Source organism: Salmo salar, chromosome 15 (genome assembly GCF_965601325.2).
Source record: "Salmo salar chromosome 15, fSalSal1, whole genome shotgun sequence".
Classification (NCBI taxonomy): Eukaryota; Metazoa; Chordata; class Actinopteri; order Salmoniformes; family Salmonidae; genus Salmo; species Salmo salar.
In genome coordinates this window covers 111,404,888-111,412,377 of record NC_138305.1, presented here as the reverse complement: position 1 = coordinate 111,412,377, position 7,490 = coordinate 111,404,888, and the positions used below count along the sequence as shown (strand labels likewise).

General features: G+C 45.3%; 1 long non-coding RNA gene across 2 annotated transcripts; it reads left to right on the top strand.

Moving 5' to 3' along the window:
• The first annotated feature begins 1,461 nt into the window (after positions 1-1,461).
• On the top strand, positions 1,462-7,222 carry LOC145860932 (uncharacterized). 2 transcript variants are annotated; one of them, XR_014380734.1, is made up of 2 exons: positions 1,462-5,665; positions 5,759-7,222. It is a non-coding gene; the product is annotated as an uncharacterized LOC145860932 (long non-coding RNA). The 2 variants fall into 2 exon arrangements; XR_014380733.1 differs by having other exon boundaries at positions 5,711-7,222.
• Positions 7,223-7,490: the final 268 nt, after the last annotated feature.

Sequence of the window (7,490 nt, the reverse complement as noted above, 5' to 3'; positions counted from 1 at the left end):
GACGACGACACGGAGAGAAAGAGAGAGAGAGAGAGAGAGAGAGGACATGCCCCTCTCTAACTGAAGCCGTACAGGGACGACAACACGGAGAGAAAGAGAGAGAGAGAGAGAGAGGACATGCCCCTCTCTAACTGAAGCCATACAGGGACGACGACATGGAGAGAGAGAGAGGACATGCCCCTCTCTAACTGAAGCCATACAGGGACGACAACACGGAGAGAAAGAGAGAGAGAGAGAGAGAGAGAGAGAGAGAGAGAGAGAGAGAGGACATGCCCCTCTCTAACTGAAGCCATACAGGGACGACGACATGGAGAAAGAGAGAGAGAGAGAGAGAGAGAGAGACATGCCCCTCTCTAACTGAAGCCGTACAGGGACGACGACAGAGAGAGAGAGAGAGAGAGAGAGAGAGAGAGAGAGAGAGAGAGAGAGAGAGAGAGAGAGAGAGAGAGAGAGAGAGAGAGAGAGAGAGAGAGAGAGAGAGAGAGAGAGAGAGAGAGAGAGAGAGAGAGAGAGAGAGAGAGAGAGAGAGAGAGAGAGAGAGAGAGAGAGAGAGAGAGAGAGAGAGAGAGAGAGAACATGGAACATATGTTGTGAAAGCAAAATATAGAAGACCACTGTTCTGGTCTCGGTGCTGTTGTTAGTGCCTCTCATGACTGTGCCTTTAAATCTCTCTTTATACTCTCTCTCTGTGTCTGTCTCTGCCTTTCTGTCTCTCTCTCTCTCTCTCTCTCTCTCTGCTGTGTCTGTCTCTGCCTTTCTGTCTCTCTCTCTCTCTCTCTCTCTCTCTCTCTCTCTCTCTCTCGCTGTGTCTGTCTCTGCCTTTCTGTCTCTCTCTCTCTCTCTCTCTCTCTCGCTGTGTCTGTCTCTGCTCTCTCTCGCTGTGTCTGTCTCTGCTCTCTCTCTCTCTCTCTCTCTTCTCTCTCTCTTGCTGTGTCTGTCTCTGCCTTTCTGTCTCTCTCTCTCTCTCTCTCTCTCTCTCTCTCTCTCTCGCTGTGTCTGTCTCTGCCTTTCTGTCTCTCTCTCTCTCTCTCTCTCTCTCTGTGTCTGTCTCTGCCTTTCTGTCTCTCTCTCTCTCTCTCTCTCTCTCGCTGTGTCTGTCTCTGCCTTTCTGTCTCTCTCTCTCTCTCTCTCTCTCTCTCTCTCTTCTCTCTCTCTTGCTGTGTCTGTCTCTGCCTTTCTCTCTCTCCTCTCTCTCTCTCTCTCTCTCTCTCTGTGTCTGTCTCTGCCTTTCTGTCTCTCTCTCTCTCTCTCTCTCTCTCTCTCTCTCTCTCTCTCTCTCTCTCTCTCTCTCTCTCTCTCTCGCTGTGTCTGTCTCTGCCTTTCTGTCTCTCTCTCTCTCTCTCTCTCTCTCTCTCTCTCTCTCTCTCTCTCTCTCTCTCGCTGTGTCCTCTCTGCCTTTCTGTCTCTCTCTCCTCTCTCTCTTCTCGCTGTGTCTGTCTCTGCCCTTTCTGTCTCTCCTCTCTCTCTCTCTCTCTCTCTCTCTGTGTGTCTGTCTCTCTCTCTCTCTCCTCGCTCTCGCTCTCTCTCGCTGTGTCTGTCTCTGCCTTTCTCTCTCTCTCTCTCTCTCTCTCTCTCTCTCTCGCTGTGTCTGTCTCTGCCTTTCTGTCTCTCTCTCTCTCTCTCTCTCTCTCTCTCTCTCTCTCTCTGTGTGTCTGTCTCTCTCTCTCTCTCTCTCTCTCTCTCTCTCTCTCTCGCTGTGTCTGTCTCTCTCTCTCTGTGTGTCTGTCTCTCTCTCTCTCTCTCTCGCTCTCTCTCTTTCTTTCTGTCTTTCTTTCTTTCTTTCCCTCCCCAGCCGAATGTCAATGAGTACAGTACCATCAAGCACAACATGCATCAGACCAGTGATTATGTTGGTTTAAATATTAGTGCTTAACATCAGTCATATGTTATTGTAAATATCATCATCTTAGTTTTAACTATGTTGGACTCACTGACTGTTCTCAGTTCATTGTATTTGCCAAAACCTCTCGTATCCAAAAATATATGTCTATGAAGCTATTCTCAGTCCTCACTGTCCTTCATTTAGCTGTCCTCACTGTTTATTAATTAGCTGTCCTCACTGTTCTTCATTTAGCTGTCCTCACTGTTTATTAATTAGCTGTCCTCACTGTGGATTAATTAGCTGTCCTCACTGTGGATTAATTAGCTGTCCTCACTGTGGATTAATTAGCTGTCCTCACTGTTCTTCATTTAGCTGTCCTCACTGTTTATTAATTAGCTGTCCTCACTGTTCTTCATTTAGCTGTCCTCACTGTGGTTTATTTAGCTGTCCTCACTGTTCTTCATTTAGCTGTCCTCACTGTGGTTTATTTAGCTGTCCTCACTGTGGATTAATTAGCTGTCCTCACTGTCATTTATTTAGCTGTCCTCACTGTTCTTCATTTAGCTGTCCTCACTGTGGTTTATTTAGCTGTCCTCACTGTGGATTAATTAGCTGTCCTCACTGTTCTTCATTTAGCTGTCCTCACTATTCTTCATTTAGCTGTCCTCACTGTGGTTTATTTAGCTGTCCTCACTGTGGATTAATTAGCTGTCCTCTGTTGATGTCCTCACTGTGGTTTATTTAGCTGTCCTCACTGTGGTTTATTTAGCTGTCCTCACTGTCCTTTATTTAGCTGTCCTCACTGGATTAATTAGCTGTCCTCTGTTGATGTCCTCACTGTGGTTTATTTAGCTGTCCTCACTGTTCTTCATTTAGCTGTCCTCACTGTGGTTTATTTAGCTGTCCTCACTGTTCTTCATTTAGCTGTCCTCACTGTGGTTTATTTAGCTGTCCTCACTGTTCTTCATTTAGCTGTCCTCACTGTGGTTTATTTAGCTGTCCTCACTGTTCTTCATTTAGCTGTCCTCACTGTGGTTTATTTAGCTGTCCTCACTGTTCTTCATTTAGCTGTCCTCACTGTGGTTTATTTAGCTGTCCTCTCTGTGGTTTATTTAGCTGTCCTCACTGTTCTTCATTTAGCTGTCCTCTCTGTGGTTTATTTAGCTGTCCTCTCTGTGGTTTATTTAGCTGTCCTCACTGTGGTTTATTTAGCTGTCCTCTCTGTTCTTCATTTAGCTGTCCTCACTGTGGTTTATTTAGCTGTCCTCACTGTGGATTAATTAGCTGTCCTCACTGTTCTTCATTTAGCTGTCCTCACTGTTCTTCATTTTGCTGTCCTCACTGTGGTTTATTTAGCTGTCCTCTGTTGATGTCCTCACTGTGGTTTATTTAGCTGTCCTCACTGTGGATTAATTAGCTGTCCTCTCTGTTCTTCATTTAGCTGTCCTCACTGTTCTTCATTTAGCTGTCCTCACTGTTCTTCATTTAGCTGTCCTCACTGTGGATTAATTAGCTGTCCTCACTGTTCTTCATTTAGCTGTCCTCACTGTGGTTTATTTAGCTGTCCTCACTGTGGTTTATTTAGCTGTCCTCACTGTGGTTTATTTAGCTGTCCTCTCTGTTCTTCATTTAGCTGTCCTCTGTTGATGTCCGCACTGTGGATTAATTAACTGTCCTCTCTGTTCTTCATTTAGCTGTCCTCTGTTGATGTCCGCACTGTGGATTAATTAGCTGTCCTCTCTGTTCTTCATTTAGCTGTCCTCTGTTGATGTCCTCACTGTCCTGAATTATTTATGAATGTCAAAAGATCCGCGGGGATCTTATTTTCATCTTTTAACGTTCATAAATAATTCAGGATCCAACCTTTTAAAGTATTGATTCTTACAAAACCTCTCAACTGTTTGATTTCACAATGGGTCACTTCACTTGGTGTAGTAGGCTAATTGAAGAGTGCGTCCCAAGTGGTTCCCTATTCTGTATATAGTGCCCTGGCTCTGGTCAAAAGTAGTGCACTATATAAGGAGTAGGGTCCCATTTGGGACACCCAGCAAAGTTTGGTTTACTGCGGAGACTTTTCGCCAGCAGCAGGACAAAGCTAGCTTACTTTAACCCCAGCGTTGTTTCTTACATGTTGTAATACCAATGGTTAATTCACCACACAGTTGGCCAGCCAAGTTAAGTACTATTGTCCCCCAAGATGAAATCAGGAAGGGCACTGTGGATCCGTCTCCGTCTGTACATTCGTACTTTAGTCACACGAGGTATCCTCACACAGCACTGGCCCGATTTTGACGGAAATTGGGTGAATGATGCGTCTTGCCATAGAGAGCCGGCATTTAAAAAATGTACGCTGATTGGCCAGATGGTGGCGCTATAACATAGATTGTAAATGCAAACTTTGAAAGCTCACGCCCCTCGCACTGTTTGACCTAAAGTTATAAAATTCGGTACATAGGTCCCTCTCTTCATAAGAAACACATTTGCGTCAGGTACCCATAAGGTCTGCCATAAAGAACTTTCCGCCATTTTGAATTTTATGAAGAACACTTTAAATGACATTGCTTCTGGCACCGAATGACCAATCTGCACGAAACTTGGTATGTGGCATCTATGGACAAAAGTCTCTTAACACAGTATTGTCCAGACTAGTACCTAAAACAACATGGACGCTATTGACCAATAAACATTAATGTGGGCGTGGTCTGGCGCATAAATGCATGTAAATCAGTCAAGGATATTCGTATTGAAACACAATTTGGTACACGTTGCGAACACTGTCAAGACTAAACATATGCAAGAACATTCAGTGTCGACCACACGGTGGCGCAATAACAGGCACATGTTTATATCTCTTGATCTGTTTGACTCAAGAGTGCAGAAATTTGGCACACGTACTAAGGGAAATAAGTCTAGCTAACCCACGCTATATCTCAGACACCACTGTCCCGATTTTGACGAAACTTGGGTGAATGATGAGTCTTGCCATAGAGATCCGTTGTTTATAAAATAACACTGATTGGCCCAAGGTCTCTGCATCATTCGTGGGGGACTACATGTTTACTGTTGCCTTTTTTGATCGTGGTTGGTAATACACCCAACAGTTATACGAGACAGAACTTACTCACCAAGCTGTCTTTCTTGCAAGACTGATTGGAGAGGTTGTGTGGAGGGCTCTGATTGGAGAGGTTGTGTGGAGGGCTCTGATTGGAGACGTTGTGTGGAGGGCTCTGATTGGAGAGGTTGTGTGGAGGGCTCTGATTGGAGAGGTTGTGTGGAGGGCTCTGATTGGAGAGGTTGTGTGGAGGGCTCTGATTGGAGAGGTTGTGTGGAGGGCTCTGATTGGAGAGGTTGTGTGGAGGGCTCTGATTGGAGAGGTTGTGTGGAGGGCTCTGATTGGAGAGGTTGTGTGGAGGGCTCTGATTGGAGAGGTTGTGTGGAGGGCTCTGATTGGAGAGGTTGTGTGGAGGGCTCTGATTGGAGAGGTTGTGTGGAGGGCTCTGATTGGAGAGGTTGTGTGGAGGGCTCTGATTGGAGAGGTTGTGTGGAGGGCTCTGATTGGAGAGGTTGTGTGGAGGGCTCTGTCCTTTTTTTCTTTGGCTTATTTCTTATATTTTCTCGGTGGAGGGCTAGCACATTATTGTCCCCCCACGATGAAATCGGAGGGGGGGATGGATCTGTCTCTGTCCGTTCGTACATTAGTCACGCGTAATATCTCAGCCACATCTCGCCCGAATTTGATGAAACTTGAGTGATGCGTCTTGCCATAGAGATCCGGCATTTAAAAAAACTACACGGATAGGCCCAAAAAACGACACTGATAGGCCCCCAAAACTACACTGATAGGCCCCCAAAACTACACTGATAGGCCCCCAAAAACGACACGGATAGGCCCCCCAAAAACGACACGGATAGGCCCCCAAAAAACGACACTGATAGGCCCCCCAAAAACGACACGGATAGGCCCCCAAAAAACTACACTGATACGCCCCAAAAACTACACTGATAGGCCCCCAAAAAACTACATGGATAGGCCCCAAAAACTACACTGATAGGCCCCCAAAAACTACACTGATAGGCCCCCAAAAAACTACACGGATAGGCCCCCAAACAAAGACACTGATAGGCCCCCAAACAACGACACTGATAGGCCCCCAAACAACTACACTGATAGGCCCCAAAAACTACACGGATAGGCCCAAAAAAACTACACTGATAGGCCCCAAAAACTACACTGATAGGCCCCCAAACAACGACACTGATAGGCCCCCAAACAAAGACACTGATAGGCCCCCAAACAACGACACTGATAGGCCCCCAAACAACGACACTGATAGGCCCCAAACAACGACACTGATAGGCCCCCAAACAACGACACTGATAGGCCCCCAAACAACGACACTGATAGGCCCCCAAACAACGACACTGATAGGCCCCCAAACAAAGACACTGATAGGCCCCCAAAAACTACACTGATAGGCCCCCAAAAAACTACACTGATAGGCCCCCAAAAAACTACACTGATAGGCCCCCAAAAATACACTGATAGGCCCCCAAAAATACACTGATAGGCCCCCAAAAAACTACACTGATAGGCCCCCCAAAAAACTACACGGATAGGCCCCCAAGAACGACACTGATAGGCCCAAAAAACTACACTGATAGGCCCCAAGAACGACACGGATAGGCCCCCAAAAACTACACTGATAGGCCCCCAAAAAACTACACTGATAGGCCCCCAAAAAACTACACGGATAGGCCCCAAGAACGACACGGATAGGCCCCAAACAACTACACGGATAGGCCCCAAACAACTACACGGATAGGCCCCAAGAACGACACTGATAGGCCCCAAACAACGACACTGATAGGCCCCCAAACAACGACACTGATAGGCCCCCAAACAACGACACTGATAGGCCCCCAAACAACGACACTGATAGGCCCCCAAACAACGACACTGATAGGCCCCCAAACAACGACACTGATAGGCCCCCAAACAACGACACTGATAGGCCCCCAAACAACGACACTGATAGGCGCTATAGTAATCAACTGAAATTCCAAACTTTGAACAAGCGGATCTCCTTGCGCTGCATCATTTGTGGGGGACAACATGTTTACTGTTACCTTGTTGTATTTATATGTATTGGTTGTATGTATCACCCTCAAACCTCTCTCATTTAAAGCAATATGTTATAATGCAATATTACGTTTCTGAGCATTGATATCTTACTTGTTCAATTGTATTATTATAGTCATTTTTTTGTCATGTTCTTTACTTTCTTCTATCTAAATCACATACATCTACTGCCAATACATTTTGTACTTTGCTTTTATTATGGAAACTGAATCATTGTAACTCTTATATAATAAAATATGTTTTGTCTACCTTTTTTTTAATGTGCCGTTATGGTTTGAAATTTGTAATACTTTGTAGAATGATCTTTCCCGAGTGGTTTTTGTGCTGAAGTTTGTTAGAAAAGTGATATTCCATAATGACCGTATTACCACTGTGCTTAGTGAGCCTCTCAGTGGCCATTTCATTCAATTAATGTCAAGATGTCAAGTGTACAGTTTAGGAACAATACATTGCAATTCAGAAAAATGAATGACACAACGTTTAAGCTTTTTTTTCCAAACACACAAGATGAAAATGTAATTTGCCTAC